Source organism: Rutidosis leptorrhynchoides, chromosome 8 (genome assembly GCF_046630445.1).
Source record: "Rutidosis leptorrhynchoides isolate AG116_Rl617_1_P2 chromosome 8, CSIRO_AGI_Rlap_v1, whole genome shotgun sequence".
Taxonomy (NCBI): Eukaryota; Viridiplantae; Streptophyta; class Magnoliopsida; order Asterales; family Asteraceae; genus Rutidosis; species Rutidosis leptorrhynchoides.
Window position 1 is genome coordinate 34,955,000 of NC_092340.1, and position 16,421 is coordinate 34,971,420.

Sequence of the window (16,421 nt, forward strand, 5' to 3'; positions counted from 1 at the left end):
TATACTTTAGTGGACTAATCGCTTTGTATTCTTTAGAATGACGACGCGAAATGAGATCGAGACGAATGACGTTGAGTTTAACACTAGAGTTGCGGACGCCGTTGCGGAGCAAATGGGTGTGTTCGAGAAGAAATGGATAGGAAGTATTCCAAAATTCAAAGTAGTGGTGAAATGGAGCGTTGTCATAAGAGCTTCATGAGGACTAAACCCCCGATGTATGACGGAAAACCGGATCCTTTGGTTAGCACAACATGGGTCTCGGATGTCGAAGGGTGTTTTCGCACTATTGAATGCCCTCCCGAGAAAAACACGAGACTCGCTACTAGTTTGTTGCGGGGTAGGGCGAAGGATTGGTTGGATGGTAAGATTGATCTTGTCGATGGTGAACCGTTTATGGCGTTATCATGGGACAATTTTAAGAAGGAATTCTACGAGGAATTCCGGACTTCAGCCGATTTGTCGGAATTGCGTAATGAGTTGTGAAATTTGCAACACGGTTCTATGGATTTGAATACTCTCAAGACGACCTTTATGGCGAAGGCTCGTTTTTCCCCGGAGTATATGGGGAATGATCGTTTGTTGATGGAAGATTTCTATCGGACTTTGAATGATGACTTGAAGAATAAAATTAGCTGGGGTTACGCGAAGTCATTTGCAGAGTTATTCGCGATGGCTAGGGGTTTCGAGTCGTATTCGCGATGAAAGATTGGTGAACCTTCAAGTGAGAGAAGGGTTGTTTCGTATGGTGCTCCAAGTAAGAGGACTAAGGGTCCTAGTGTGAGCACGGGTGGTACACGGACGGGTATATCGGATTCTAGTGCGTCTAGGTGTTACAATTATGGCGTGAGGGGTCACAAGTCTTGGGAATGTTCGGTGCCAAAGGGTGATGGCACGGTGTGCTTCAATTACCAAGAGGAAGGACATCGTAAGTCGGAGTGTCCCGAGTTAGTAGGGACGGGTGCGGTGAGGAGACGTTAAGGTACGTTTCGTTTTAATAAATATGTCCTTTGATTATGTATTTAAGTGCCGATGAGTTCAGGTTTGTTGAATGCATTGCGTTGTGCATATTTTGCTGTGGGTGACATTCCTAATGGAATTACCCTACGGTGGCGTTTGGATTTACGGATGAAGGGCGTAAGACTTGGTGCAACCAAGCGTTCCTTAGTGTTGGGAAATGTTTCTACCAAGCCATGGGTATGGGCTTTGGTGTTCGGTTGTTAGGGCGTGTTCACTCTCGTGTTGAAGTTGAAGAACTGCGTGGTTCGTCTGGTGGGTGAAACCCTTGAGGTCGAGTGTTTGATCTCGATGTGTGTTGATAATAGAGTCTACGTGACACGATGTTAGGTGCCTCTTTCATACCTACTAGCGTGGTAATCGACTCCGATGGTGTTACAGTTACATTGTACTTAGGGTACCGGAGAGAAACCCTTAGGTACATGAGTGACTAGGTGGAAATTTGACAAGCTAGAGCAATCGGAGGATTGCAAGATTAACGTTGGTGTAATTGTGGTAAACTCTTCGTTCGAAGTGTTTAAGGATAGGTTAAAATCCTTTGTATGCTCATGGATAGGGCAAGGTATTGTGAAGTGTATATCATGAGATACCTTTATCTCAATGATGTGGTTATGGAACGGAGTTCCAAGTGGGGGAGTTGTACTCTCGCACGAAGGTGTTCTAGTGTATTGATAATGGACGATGTTCGTATGGATTCGGAGCTAGCGTTGAGACCTACGTTGGTCGATTGTGATAAAAGTACGATTTGGAATAAATTGTACTTATGGTTTTGGATTTAAATTATCACCGAGGTGGTAATGTGATGAATCTCATTTAGAGATAATGGACGTGTTTGATAAGCAAGTGAGATCCCTCGGTTAAGGGATGTGCGTGTCGGATTCTCTTCTAGAGAATTGTTGTGTTGTGCCTATGTGCGATATAGGTGGTTCTTGCTCGATTGTGATGGCATTGTGTACACGTACGTATGATGCGTGTGCAAGGATTTCCAAGTGAGTGAAATAATGTATTTATTTATGTAGCGTGGAATGTGGGATAGTCGCGGTGTTCAAGACACCACATTCTACGTAAAGAGTGGAATTGTCGCAGTGTTTAAGACACCACTCATTGGTTTGATCGACATGTGGAATTGTCGCGGTGTTCAAGACACCACATTGTCATGGGGGTGAGTTAGTCGCTGTGTTTAAGACATCACCCGAGGGATTAGTGATTACGCGGTGTATGTACACTAATGGATGTTATGAACTCCGATGGTCTTTAGCGAGTACCATTCCTGAGTTAAGATTTGGGTAGTGGATCACGTGTGGTTGCAGATTCACGATGACACGTGTAGTTCGGTCATGTTATTGTGGAAGTGAGTCGCGTGTAGTTCGGATTCACAATGACACGTGTGGATGCGGTCATTATATTGAGGAAGTGAATCTCGTGTAGTTCGGATTCACAATGACACGTGTGGATGCGGTCATTCTGTTGGGATAGTGACTCTAGTGTAGTTCGGATTCACTAGGGCGCGTGTAGTTCGGCCAATCCCGATTGTTGTGCGGTGGAGGTAGTTAGTCGCGTGTAGTTCGGATTCACTAAGTCACGTGTAGTTTTCGGCCAGCCTTCATGTTGTTGGATGTGTGAACTATTGGTTGTTTTATACGCTGATGGTGGGGTCGTAAGGACCACATTGTGTGATTAGTGATGCGATAGCCGTGCTTCGCTCACATGTTGTTACGGGTGTGACAATAGTCGATTTTGTACACCTTGGGAGTAGCGTTGCCATAGTCGTTGGACGCTATCGGTTTTAGCCGTTGCTTATGATGTTATGATAGTTGCGTATTGGTCGTATTGCGCACTACAAGGTATGCTAAGTGGTGGGTGTTATCCGTAAGGATTCGTTTGGTTCGGTCTTCATCGTTCGGGTTGTTAACCTTAGGTTGAGACTTGGTTGCTTTTAGCATTGTACTTTGTAAGGGTACGCTAAGGAATTGATATCTCGGTAAGAGATTGGTTGAGTTTTTCCCGATGTGAGGGATTGAGCAAGTTCTTGTGCTCGAATTTGTGGATTTTAATAAATCGCGGGTGACGATTTAGTTGTTAAGGGTAACTCTCTGAGAAGAATTTCCTAGAGGAGTCGGAAGAATACGTGGCGATTTCGCGTATTCTAAGTGATCGTTGTAGACTTCGGATATTGTGTGTACTGCACGCCTCGGGATGCATGCAAGTGTGTATTTGGTAAATGGATTAATCTTCAGGTTAAGGAGAAATGTGTTGGAAGTCGGATTGGAACTATTGTTTGAGAACCATAGCGTGTAGGTTCGGAGTGGTTAAGTGATTAGGATCACGAGGACGTGATCGAATTTAAGTGGGGGAGAGTTGTAACACCCAGTTTTTCCCCGTACATGATATATAAGTGTATTGTGTAGGTACGACTAGAGTATGAAGGGTTGAGACGTGTTCGTATGTTTGAGGTCTTGTACGCGAGAAAAGTGATCAGACCAAGTTAAAGGTCGCGGCGCGGAGAAATGGGTCGCGGCGCGACAATACGAGTAATTCAGGATCAGGAGGCATGTTAAGGCAACCACCAGATCACGTTAAATGTCGCGGCACGAGGAATTGGGGCCGCGGCGCGGCGTTACTGGCGCGTTGGTACCATTTTTGTGATTTTAAAAGATGTTCAAGGGCACTTTGGTCATTTCGCATGTGAGCCAGAATTTAGATCTTAATCTCATCCATTCATTTCATTTCTTCATTTCTTTTCCCTTTCCTTTCCTATTTTCCTCTCAAACTTTAAAACCCCATTTGATTCAAAGTGAGATTTGGAAAGGAAGGAACGGGATTCGATCTTTGGCGTAAAAGACAAGTTTGTTCTCCTCGTTCTTAGCTACAATTTGGTACTAGCGGTAAGCTCTAACTCAGAATTTTGTTTTTGTGTTCATGTTCATATTTCTAGGGTTTTGATTGTGAGTTCATAGAGGAAACCCCATTAGTTGTTAATTGAAGATTAACACCAAGATTCGGGTTTATTGTTGATGTTGGCGGGTTTTGGGTTTGGTGTTCAAGTTTATGCTTGTAAGACTTTTAAATTGAGTGAAATCACTATGATTAGTGATTATGGAAGTGTTGGAACTCATTTGGGTGTGTTTGGTTGACTAATTTTGAAATGGGTCAAACTTAGGGTTTTGGTGTCAAATTGGGCAAGACAAGTGGTTAACACTTGTGTTCGGGTTTAATTGGCTTATTAGGACCATTGTCACTAGTGTTAGTGATTAATGATTAGTTTGGGCGCGGTTTGTGCTTGGAGGTTTATTTGGGTCGAGATTTGCACTAGTTGTCAATGTGGGTTGGTTTGTAAATCCTCCCTAATTGTGTTGTTGTATTTTTGATAATGGAATAGGTACATTCCATTGGCGAGTTGCGGATTATTCGGTGGCATTCATCAAGGCGACAAGGTGAGTGTTAATATCCTATGTGCATATGTATGTGTAGGATGGGTGCGGGTCGGGTGAAGTGGTTCTCGTTTATAGAGCTCACTTCACATATAGGTGGATTTGATGGACTTGTGTATGGGTCCAATTGGCACGGTTGTGTATTTTGGTTGACCACCTTTGGCGAGGTGCACACTTTGTGTGTACGTTATCACATGTGCTTGTGATGTGGATTATATAACCCCAATGGCGAAGGGTTAGTATTGAGTTGTGAATTGGATAACCCCAATGGCGAAGGGTTGATGGGAGAAGTGAGTCACGTGTGGATGCGGATTCACGATGACGCGTGTAGTTCGGTCATCTTACTGAGGTAGTGATCTCGTGTGGTTGCGGATTACTAAGGCTCGTGTAGTTCGGCCAACCTCGATGTTGTTGTGTTATTGAAGATAGTAGTCTCGTGTGGATACAGATTTACTAAGGCTCGTGTAGTTCGGCCAATATTCGTTTTGGTAATTGGTAGTCGATTTTGGTATTGGGTTAAGGGGTTAACCTTGGACGTTATATATTATTTTATATATTGTTGTATTGTTGTGATGTAGCTAACCCTCCGGGTGTAGCTTACTGGCGTTGTTCACATCGTCGTTGGTGAACTTATATTTGTTGTTATTTTTAGTTTGTTGCTTAGTGATCGTACGGTATGCTTAGCTTAGCTTGCCTTTATGCTTGGATGCTCTGGTATGCGTTATTTGATTACTTGTGTGGCGTGTCCATTTTATGCATATATATGTATGTAGTATATTCTCACTCACTAAGCGTTAGCTTACCCTCTCGTTGTTTACATTTTTATAGATTTGCATGGAGGCGGTGGCTCGGGTAAGCATGGGGACTAGTGGACTCGCGTAGGGTGCTTTAGATGATGTACTTTTGGAGTTATTAGGATTGGGTAGCATATCCCCAATCACCATGCTCGGTTTTGTTGGTTATTTAACTCATGTATTAAATGTTTTAAAGTTTATTAAACTTATTATTGTATTAAAGATGTTTTTGGAAACATAATTGGGACCTAAATGTTAATGATATTAATGTATTATAAAGAAAAAAATTTATGGGCCGGTTTAAATACGGGTTGGGTTATTTCAGCAAGTACGACGCATGGCGTGTACTCAACTCGCAACCGTCTCTCAATGGTATGCGTAAGTACGACGCACGACGTTGAATTCAACTCATATTATCATTCGATGGTGTGCGCGAGTGCAGCGCATGGCGTTGAACTCAACTCGTAACTGCCACTCAACTATTCTTTACTGTGCGCCTTCACCTTCTTCTATTTTTATATTTTAAAAATATTTTGTCCTATTGCATTAAATGCAGAAAAACCGAAGCGACGTTTTGTCAGATTCTACAGTTGCCATTCCGCCGATTTCGCCGCCTTTGATTGCCTCGTACTCTTCCCTTTCCATCTTTTGACACGTGGCTCAATCTCTGCCCTTCATATTTTAACCGCCCATTTTCAACTTCCCCTAGGGCCTCTTTCATGTTTTCACTCTCCTATAAATACCTCATAATCATCTTTCTCAATTTTTTACTTCATCTGTGCTCTTCATCCTCGTGCAAATCTTATCAGCTTACTACTTCAACCTCGTCTTTTAGCTTTTTCAGGTTAGCGTCTATTTAGTCTTTCTTCTTACAATTCTTTGATTTATTTGTTAATAGATGGCATCTTCTTCCTCTACTTCTGAGCCTCTGAATTGTGAGGTTATTAAGTCTGTTATGACGCGGCGCAAAGTCGCGCAGTTGGTGGAGTGGTACACACCTTTGGCTGATTTGAATCATGTTGCGTCCTTGGTTGATCAGCGCGCTAGCGATGTTATCGATGGTAAGGTTACCGTATATAGGCAGGTTATGGTGGATGGGAATGTGCGCTATCCTCCCACTTCTTTCTTCATGGAGGTTCTTAGTCACTTCAATGTTGGCATCGGACAGCTGCATCCTTATAGCGCATGTCGCGTTATTCTCTTCGAGATGATTTTCCAGTACTACCAATTTCCTCCATCGCTAAACTTGTTTAAGAATGTCTTTTCATATCGTAAGAATCAACAGAGCTGGTATTCTTTCAACGACAGGATTAAGTTTGTACAGTGCCTGAAAGCTGGGGTGCGCAAGAAGTGGAAGAACTCATTCTTCTTTATCGATGATTCATTTATCCCGCTCGCGTATAGAAATATCTGCGCATGGCATACTGACGCTACCAATGCGCAGTTAAACATTAGGCCTCCCCTTTCTCCAGAGGAGCAGCAGAGACTTGTTCATTTTTACAACCGCAAACTCCCTATCCGTCAATATAGCTCTGATATTTTATGGGTTGCTAATATGTGTCCCTATCCGCCTGCTCTGCCAGTTATCTTAGACGCCGATGATAATGGTAGGCGGCAGATGGGCTTTATTTTTGTACTTGCTTTCTCTTCATCACTTGTGTCTAACTTAGCATGTTTTATTGTAGAGATGCGTCTAGACAGACTTCTTGCTTCGCTCGACATCGAGGGCGTTCATACTGGGACGCCCGGCGTGGAGAATCAGGGTGATCAGGACATGGACATTGATACGCAGGTTCAGGGTGATGTCGCTATTGGTGCCAGTGGGTCTGGTAGCGCTAGTCAATGCGAGAGTCATGCAGATGAATACTCTCATCAGACAGACGTTGAAGGGGGCAAGGCAAGTGAGCCCCCAACTAAAGGTGGGAGTAAGCGTAAGCGCGCTAAAAAGGGAAAAGGTAATTTTTCCTTTTTTCAAGTGCTGGGACATTGCGCTGTCTTTCTTGTTACTAACCAGTTGCCTTCTTATTTGTAGAAGCTCTCCTGCAGTTTTATGGCATGAATGATCAGTTGTCTATTCCGGAGGCTACGGCGGCCTGTCAGTTCGACTACTTGGAAGACATCAAGCTTCTCAACTACTTTGGACACCTCTCACACGTGGCAGCATGGCGCTTTGACGTTCAGTTGGCTATGCTGAACTTGATGCGTGCTAAAAGCTGCCTTAAGGAGGTGAAGGCGTGCCTAGACGGCGCAGGCTCTTCCACGCCAGGTGAGCTGACTGCTGAGCAGATGCATGACCGCATCGTGCATCTGACTTCTGATCTCGAGCATTCAGAAAAGGCTTGTAACGAGGCGGTCAGCACCTCGTCGGTTCTAGCTAAGGAGAAAGCGTCCTTGGCTTCTCAGGTTGAGGAGTTGGCTAAAAAGTTCGAGTCCCTCGAGTCTGAAAAGAGGGCTTGGGAAAGAGAACGTGAAAACTTGATCGATCTCTTAACTTCTTGTCAGGTTGATTGTGACACAACCAAGTGTCAGTTTGAGACTTTGAAGAAGGGTCTCCCCGAGCTTGTTGGTCGTGCTTGCGATTCAAAATACGTGAGCGATCTTTTTGTTGACGCCATTCTTGCTTTCAAGGCGGAGGAGAGGCTTATTTTTTGGAGAAAGATTCTGCCTCACGTCCAATCTTCTGAGGCCTTGGATGCTCTCATTGCTAAGGAAGTGGATCCCCTTGCAGCGCAGAAGAGCAAGGCTATGGCGCCGACGCTGATGAACATCAGGGTCCCCTCACTTGTGGCCTTATCCGAAGACCCCACTGCTGATGCTAATCGTTTGTTAAAAGACCCATTGTAATTTTGTAATTTCTTTCAAGAATGTAATCACTCTTTTGATAATAATGAGAACTGATCTTGTTTACTTGTCTTTATTGCACGTGGTTTGCATGTTATGGTGCATTCACAGTTTACAAGTGCGCGTTAGCAATTTATACTTTAAGCATATTGCATTGTCAGCCATAGGTTGTGTATGCGCGCTAGATTTGAATCTTTCTTTTGCCACTTGTATGTTTCTAAGTTATAATTGTGAAATATCAGTGCGACCAAGTATATGGGTTATGTTCGCGATTCTTATATGATCATGCGCGTAAGATCGTTTGTTAAAATGTTTGGCTAAGTGTTTCTTGATTTTCATCGTAATTATACTCGAGGCATGCCAATGTTTAACTTATCACATATATTGTTGTGCATACAATATATGCTTAAGTTAAGCATCCGTGTGTGCGCATTGGGAGTCTTCTAAGTGCGCCAACACTTAGGATTGAGGTCGGGCGCGACCAACGCCGTCAGTTATAGTCATGACTTGCAGATCTCGAGTTCTGCGCGGGTTGGTTAGGTCAACCCAATGACGCTTAACCGTCCGGTTATAATAGACTAGCTTGTCGTCAAACAAGCTTCTGCCGCACGGGTGCCGGAGAAAGCAACCCTTCAAAGGCAGGAGTGCGCTACCTAAGAGATTATGCGCACCATTTTCAAGTAACAGAGCTACTTTACATATAATGGTACAAAGATTATGGCAGGCGATAACTTGAAGACAATTAATTAAACATGCATAGATAGTGCGCGTAACACGCTTAAGGATTGTCATTACAAATTTCCAAAAATGCGCTAAACAAGATGCGCTGACAAATTTCCAAATTCTTCAATACCAATAATAACTATAGCCACATGCTCTGTCCTCTCTCAACTTCTCATCCTTGTATTCTTCGAACTCATAGTCCACGCCATCAATTTCATCTCCCTCATCATTTCCAGCTCCAGAAGAGCTAGCCCCATCTCTCGTCGCCTTTGCCTCGGCTTGAATACTTCGGATCTGCGGATACCAGTCAAATAGTGTTACAAATCAACGAAAGCGCGAGTATGTGTGCAGGCGCAATCTAATATGCGTCTTATGTTTCGGATTATGTAAGATTGTGCTCATTTTAATGCGGTAAGCGCGCAGACTGGTTGCGCGTTTATTGCATTTCATCCAGCGAAGTATGTAAGCGCCGACTTTGCTGTAAAGCAGCTACGCGCGACCTGTGACTTTAATTTTCAAAATGATTTATTATATATGTTAGCGTGTACCTGTCGAAGTCGAAAGTCCTCTGTGGTGACTTTCGACTTGAGTGTGGCTTCTCCTAGCGGGGTAGGTAGCGTTATGATCCCTCGGTAGAGATAGGTGCTGATGGCGAAATGTGATAGCGCCGGTTTCCCAAGGATAGCATCGTACTCCGATTCGGCACGTATCACTCTGAAGTCGACCACCGTCGTGTGCGCCCTGTTCTTGCGTTCATCGTCTCGCAAGGTTAACGCTGCCCCAAGTATCCCCTTTGACCATGCGGGGTCCCCACTTATCCCCCTGAACTGCTATTTTACCTTCCTAAAATTGCGCTTCACGGTGTAGTTCAGGTTCTCAAAACAATGAAAGAACATGACATTGACGCAGCTGCCAGTATCGATGAGAATTTTGTCAATGTTTTGAGTGCATTCAGACATATAACCTTCCACCACTAGGGGGCACATTTTCTTTCGAAAATGGGCTCGCGCGGGAGGTGCACCTTCAGGGTCTCATACGGCAGCAGTGGTTCTTTCTCAACCCCCTTCTTCTTCTCCCATGAGAAGACGTGAATGACCTTATCTTTCTCAACTCCTTTGCTCTCCTTCTTATACCTCCTGATTCATCCTTGCCCAGCTTCAAATGTTTCAACTCTCCGAATTTAAGGCACGCAACCACCTTATCAACCAATGCTTTGCAGCGATTGGTTTCATGCCCGAAGTCATCGTGAAAGTCACAGAACTTGGACTTATCACGTCGAGCGTACTCAGACATGTGCGCGGGCTTCTCAAACGTTTTAGAGATTGGCTCAGTCACGTAGATCTTTTTCAGACTCTTTGTGAGGCTCCTGATCAAAGTTTAGTTATTTTCCCTGGTGTCATTGTCCCTATTTCAATGATGTTGCTGGTTGTTGTGGTTCCCTTGGTGGTTTCGTAGGTGCTTCCTATCATTGTGGTGATTGTTGTTGTGGTGGCGGTAGGGGCTAGAGTCGTGTTGGATTCTCCCGAAACCACCTATATGGCGCCCACGCCTGGGTGAATTGTAACCGTCACGCCGACCATTTTCTGAATTCCTGTAACTCGAGTATCTCGTGATGTCTTCTTCAGCGCGCATGTGTTTGTGCGCTTCCCTTATCGCTTCTGCCAATGTCTCTGGAGGGCGCTTCCTTAACCTTTGCCACAACGTTAGGTGGCACTCTCGACAGATCCCGTGTATGAAACCGAATACTTTTAGTGACTCTGCGCAGTTGGGAATTCTAGCTACCTCTTGGCAATACCTATCAATGAACTGCCCCAAGGACTCCCCTCTCTCATGCTTGATGTCATGACATTCAACATGCGTCCTTCGATTCGTGCGTATGTTATGAAAGTAAAGCAGGAAACACATCCGGAGATCATCATAGCAGCTTATAACTGGCACTGGCAGGTTATTGAACCACTGTCGAGCCACGCCCTCAAGTAGCGGCGGGAACTCCATGCACTTTGTCTCGTCAGCCCAACGCTGGTTTCGCGCTATACCTTCATACTTTTGTAAGAAGTCATCTGGGTCTGAGAATCCATCATAGTACCCCAACGTTATCGGTATCACTGGTAGCAGCGTCGAGATGTGGTACAGTATTTGTGCTAAAAACTTCTCTCCAGTGGGAGCTGTTTCAAAAGAGGGTTTGACGGGCGCTCCTTTCATTCCCGCATACAAGTTTTTAATCATGAGGTCAGCCTTTCCGGGTTGCTCAAACTCATGCACCATATCATCTGGCACGGCGTTCATCAAAGCGTAGATCAGGTTTGCTTGCCTCTGGGCGCGTTGCTCGTGTGTTCGAGCCGGTGACTCTGTTGGTGCATGAAACGACCCGTCAAAGTACACTTGACGACCATCGTTATCTTCGTCCCGAAGCTTGATCATAACTCTATATGAATTTGATAAATAACCTTGCATTCTTTATTTAAAAATGATTTCCTATAAAGGAAACCTACCAAAATGTGTAAGTTTAGAAGAACCATACATTATTACTTAACCAAAAGTTGACCAAAACAAGTCAACAACATCCACTATTAAATGTATCAAAATAGAATGCAAGTTAATGTTTAACAAAAGCTGCCATCATAAATATGCAGACTCTCTAAGCACAGCGCAAGCAATCAATTATGAACCTGAGAATAAAACATGCGAGTAACTGTCAACAAAAATGTTGAGTGAATTATAGGTTTAATATTGCAAACAATATTTTATTTAAACCATAAAAATTTATGTTTGAAAACATAAAAACCCTTTTGGACCACAAAATTATATGCTCGAAAACATATAAAAATATTATTCCATTTTTCGTGAGCCACCTGGTAACCACTTAACCCTTTATTTACCCTTTCCAAACACAATAAATAATATACATCGAACAAGTGTATCTACAACAAAATACGAAGTACTAAACATTTCGATTATAAATTGTTAGCGCGACTAGCTCGAAATGGGGTTGTCAAACTCGATAGATCTATCCATAGGATTCGCGTTCACCAGTAGAAACCAGTGATTACAGTTACCAGACTAGGGAATATTTTTGTTCAACTCACAATGAATAATTTAAAACAACTTCCACTTTTGTCCAAAATATAAATAAATTGCATGTATTCTCATCCCAAAAGATTTAAAATAGAAAAATGGGACTATAACTCGCCTTAATAGTAATGAAGTAACCAACACAAATAAGCGAACAACAAATGGAGTATAGTGATCATGAATGATCACAACGCCGACCTATAAATAAAGCAGGTCGATATAAATAACTAACTTAGGTCAAGTCTTAGTATGATAGTTATTGTACATGTTGCAAGTAGACATAGAACAATACTCAGCATGCATCGGTTTGATCGGAACAGCGTACGGACACACACTTTCTATTTTTAGAAAGTTTCTATTTTTAGCAGGTTTCCATTTTTGAAAAGTTTCTATTTTAGGAAAGTTTCTATTTTAGGAAAGTTTCTATTTTTGGAAAGTTTCTATTTTAGGAAAGTTTCTATTTTTGGAAAGTTTCCAAATTTAGAAAGTTTCTATTTTTAGAAAGTTTTTAAGTTAGGAAAGTTTCCTTATTTAGAAAGTCAACAAAAGTCAACTGAAAGTCAAAGTCAACCGAAAGTCAACTCAAAAGTCAACCTTGGTCAAACATAGTCAACATTAATTTTAAAAGTATAAGTTATAGTAGTAATATAAGTTATAATGTTTATTAAAGTTAAATATGTATAACTATGTCATAACATAAGTTTAATTAAATTAAAATGAATTGTTAAGTTAACATAAGTTTAAATGATATAATTAATATAACCTAAGTATTTAATTAATTAATTAAATATTAGACATAATATAAGTGTTATTATTTAATAATAAATTTTAACCATATCATAAGTATTATTAATTAATAATGAATTATTAATCATACCATAAGTTTCTAATTATAATTATTAAATCATAAGTATTTAATAATTAAATCATAATTAAATAATAACTAAGTCTTATAATAATTAAATAATTATTTAATCCTTATTATAAGTCTTATTATAATAATCTCATAATATAAGTTTAATACTTATCATAAGTATTTTTTTATTATTAATAAAAGTATTATTAATCATAAGTTTAATTAAAAGTTTAATTAAATCATAAGTAATAATTAAATGATATAATAAATGTATATCATAAGTCTTAAATTATAATAATTATTTTTATATCATAAGTAATTTAATAATAATGAGAATCATTATTTATATCATAAGTTTTAATAATTAACCATAAGTTTTAATTAAAAGTTCATCGGGTCATAACTTGAGCCCCGGGAATCAGTTTTCGGCGAGTCTTATATATATCTTCACCTAACTAACTCACCCGACACATTAGTGTGCTCAAGAACATCCCAAGAACAGTCACCAAGTCGTGACTTACAGCTCTTAATCAGTTTGGACCTTTAATCCGCTCAAAAACGTGTTTTAGTCATAACGGGTGATCCGTGGCTCGGATTTCGATGACCCGAACATGAAAGTTCATCCCATCATCAATACTAATACACTAGTACACCCTAAGGACTCTAAAAATGGTCACAAAGTCGGACCAAACCTGGTTCAATTCGTTTTCATAGTTTAATCTCCACATAACACCATTTTAATCATAACTAGACATCTGGAAATCGAAATGACATGAATCCGGAGTATAAAATTAATGTCTTGATGAGAGGAACTCATCTAGACACTTTAATTTCACTTTTATAACAGTTAAATTTCCAGAAAATAACAAACAAGCTGCTGTCCCAAATTAATCAAACCGAAAACATGAATTAACGAGCATTTCTGCGCATACAATCAACAATACAATAACATATAAGCATCATACTATCATTATAACATATAAAAACAGAAAAGTTAAAGAAAAATTGAAAAGCTAGAGTTAGGGTTTATACCCTAATCAAGAATTGATTTATATGAACGCGTAGAGAAGAACGAGAGCAATCCGATTATGTAAAAAGCCCTATGATCCAAGCTTGATTTGATGATGAATTGATGATGATGATGGTGGTGAGAAGGTGACGGCCAAGAAAAAAAAGAAAAGAGGAAGAGGAGAGAAATTAGGTTTAGGTAAAAACAAGGAAATGTAAAATGATAATAAAATGAAAAATGAAAAAAAATGAAAATGGGGAGGGGGGGTCCCATTTGGCCAAATTTTTGATGGTGTGGGCCCCTTTGTGGCCCAAATTTGATAAATAAAAGAATTCTTGTGGCCCGAATGCCCGAACGAAAACCCGAAACGCGAAAACGCTACTACGCGATTGATTTTTCGGAGAGATAACAAATACGCGACGAATAAAATATATAAACACTATATATAATCATATGACATCAAAATATCATATTTAAAATAATTTGGATTTAAAAATCCCAAAAGCTTGACCGTTAGTTTGAAAACCGAAAAGATTCGCCGGATAGAAATTCGCGACAAGTAGAAGCGTATAACTTAAAATATGAATACGAATATTCATTTAACACATAATAATTAATATATTATTACAAAAATAATAATATAGGTCATAGAAATGACGTGGCATGAATAACAGTTAACGGTTGTTAAACAATTAACGGTAAAAGATAACGGAAAAAGTAGGGTCGTTACAGTGCACCTCTCCCTGCAGACGAAGTTCCATGCGCAAAAGTTGTGATGGCCCGCCAAAATCCCTATTGACGCAGCACATCATTCATCGGTTCCATTGCGAGGTTTGCCCTCTATATGATATGTTTTACCAACATTGCATTCATTTCAAAAGACGCGCTTTCTATATAAGAAAGTTTTAAAATCTGCATACATTTTTAAAACATGTATATAAATGTTTTCGACTTGTGGTGATTTCTACGTATAGACAATCCCAATAAATGATAGTTCATAATAATACATCAATAGACTAAACGGTCAAAATATAATACATATTAATGTTTGAATGCAAAGTTTCATTGAAAAATATGTCATGTAAGACTCCATGCACATAGCAGTTAAACAGCGGAAGCTTCTTTAATACCTGAGAATAAACATGCTTTAAAGTGTCAACCAAAAAGGTTGGTGAGTTCATAGTTTATCATAATCAATCATTTCCGTAATAGTAATAGACCACAAGATTTCAGTTTCCATAAATATCCGTACACTCGCAAGTGTATAAAAGTATTCTATAACTTGTTGAGCGCTTCGGTAACCATACTTAACAATTAATGTGGCATATTCCCTTCATTATGAAATCTCCCTACACTGTACCAAGTGTAGTAAAAACGAAGTACTATGCAACCTTTTACGATACTAGAGCGAATAGCCCGGTTGGGGTTGTCAAACCCGATAGATCTATCAATAGGATTCACGCTTACATGCTCTTACAACATGTAAATATTAGTTACCAAGCTATTAGGAAAAATATGCAAAGTGGAACAACTCAACGTAGAATATGTTTTTAGTACTTGTGTCCATTTCGTAAAACAGTTATAAAATACGCATGTATTCTCAGCCCAAAAATATATATAAAAAGGGAGCTATGAAAACTCACGTATCAATATTGTGGTTCAATATTGCAGGAAAAGTATGCAGACACAACGAAAATGATAAATGCAAGGTTGACCTTTGATTCACGAACAATACCCCCGATCAATACCCATAACCTCCTTTTTTAATACCCATGAATTCCTTAGCTTTAACCCATTTGAAAAATCCATTTTGAAATCACTTGAACATAACCCCATCGTAGTATTTTATGTATATTACTAATACTAATATTAATGATACTACTTAATAATAATACTAATATTAATATTAAGAGTAATAATAATAAAAATAATAATAAGAATTTTGTAGTGACCCGAACTTTTCCATGTTTATATATATTAATTGAGATTGATATTTACATGATTAAATGTTTCCAACATGTTAAGCAATCAAACTTGTTAAGACTTGATTAATTGAAATATGTTTCATATAGACAATTGACCACCCAAGTTGACCGGTGATTCACGAACGTTAAAACTTGTAAAAACTATATGATGACATATATATGGATATATATATATAGTTAACATGATACTATGATAAGTAAACATATCATTAAGTATATTAACAATGAACTACATATGTAAAAACAAGACTACTAACTTAATGATTTTTAAACGAGACATATATGTAACGATTATCGTTGTAAAGACATTTAATGTATATATATATCATATTAAGAGATATTCATACATGATAATATCATGATAATATAATAATTTAAAATCTTATTTGATATTATAAACATTGGGTTAACAATATTTAACAAGATCGTTAACCTAAAGGTTTCAAAACAACACTTACATGTAACGACTAACGATGACTTAACGACTCAGTTAAAATGTATATACATGTAGTGTTTTAATATGTATTTATACACTTTTGAAAGACTTCAATACACTTATCAAAATACTTCTACTTAACAAAAATGCTTACAATTACATCCTCGTTCAGTTTCATCAACAATTCTACTAGTATGCACCCGTATTCGTACTCGTACAATACACAGCTTTTAGATGTATGTACTATTGGTATATACACT